Below are 1,774 nucleotides of genomic sequence, written 5' to 3' on the forward strand. Positions count from 1 at the left end.
CATAATGTCAGTGTCTACTGAGATACAAAAATTATGGTTTTTTAACTCTCCATGAACTTGTGGAGCCAGTGACAGAAAATTATTATTTAGCCAGATAATTACTCTTAATGGATAAGCATGTAAACATTCTTTGCTGTAAAATTCTTATTCAATTTATGGTTTGAATTTATGTTTGAATTTTTAGTGAACTTTTGTTTTTAAAAAGATAAAAAATGTGATCTATTCCCCTAGAAATGGCACAAAAACAATAGAAACAATTACATTGCAGGGCATTATTGCATCAGAACAGGCAGAAAGAGCAAGAGTAGGAGGAGAAAGGAGAAAGACTAATAGTAGAATAATTTATAAATTAAAAGATAACTTAGAAATTAAGAGAGCAATGCACAGAATGAAGAGAAAAATAAGAACAAAGAAGAGAACAGAAAAAAACAGGCAGACTTCTTACCATGGGACAGAACAGATCTTTTCTTAACAGCAAGGCAGGTTTAGACTTACTAAGGAGGACAAAGTTCTTTTCTTACAAACTTCGGTTTAATTCATTTAGCAGTTAAAGTGTAGAAGCTTTTTCTTTCTCTATACAATAAAGATCAGAGCTCACTTTTCATCCATAATGAGTGAGTTCTTTCTGCACTGACACTTGGTCTTGTGCTCATGTGCATGTGTAAGTACAGATTTGTGCACCTAAGTATGTAATTATTAGATAAGTGTGTGACTGAGCTCAGCTGGTTTGCATAAGGCGTATAAGTGTGTGTGCATGAATTTGTTTATGAATGTATATGAATTTATGCATATTTGCTTGTGTAAAATTGTTTCCTTCTGTGACTCTCTTCTCCTGGTACAATAAAGGTTTATTGCTCCAAACCTCCCTCCCACCTGACAAGCCAGTGACAAGGCTTTTGAGCAAAAGAGTAAAAAGCCCCAGCAATTACTTGTTTACTTAGCCCACACACCAACCCCCAACCTCTCCTGTGCCCAACCTCTCCCTTTAGGCTACAGGTGTTAATTGCCCAAGCCAGAGGCTTTTAGCCTCAGAATAAGCAAGAAAGTTAAGATTTTTTTTAAAGAAGCCAGCAGCTTTAGCATTCAACATAGTTAGAGAGTTTAAAGGCCAGAGACCATCAGTCTTTAAAGCTAGGGCTACATCCAACTCAGCCCATTTCATGCTTCCAGGCTCCCAGAAAATTAATTTAAATAGTTAGGAAAATTCCTAGAAACAAAACTAAAAACATGTTTGTGAGATCTTAACATCAACAATTCTTAGAAAAAGCTGTGTTCAGTGTCTGTATTACTAAAGAAGGAAAAAAAAAAAGAATCTAAAAACATTGTTCACATGAGCACTTAACCTACAAAGTTGGCATTCTATTGATATGCTAAGAAAAAAAACAAAGGATGTTAGACAAAGAAAATGAGGTATTAATGATTATGTGGTACCAACAAATTATGATTTTGTTTTTCAGATTTATTCTAAGTAAAATTCAGAAACAAAACAAAAAAGGAACCACTTAACTAATTAACCAATTAACTGATAGCAAATAACAAGAAGAACAGAAAAGTGGTTATGGTATAGGAAAATCAGTAGTCATTAAAAAGAAAAAATGGAAGTGCTGAGAATCAATTTTTTTCTGTGTTTACTGAAGTAGTCCACAAAGTTAGCCAAGCACACAAAATATGTATGTTGGATAAATGAACAAATACATTTCCTCTATGCTATATAACAATAGTATCTTATGAGAAAAACACGAATTTGCAAGACTGATTTTTGATGAAAAAGAAA

This window comes from Micromys minutus (genome assembly GCF_963924665.1).
Source record: "Micromys minutus genome assembly, chromosome: 18".
In the NCBI taxonomy this organism is placed as follows: Eukaryota; Metazoa; Chordata; class Mammalia; order Rodentia; family Muridae; genus Micromys; species Micromys minutus.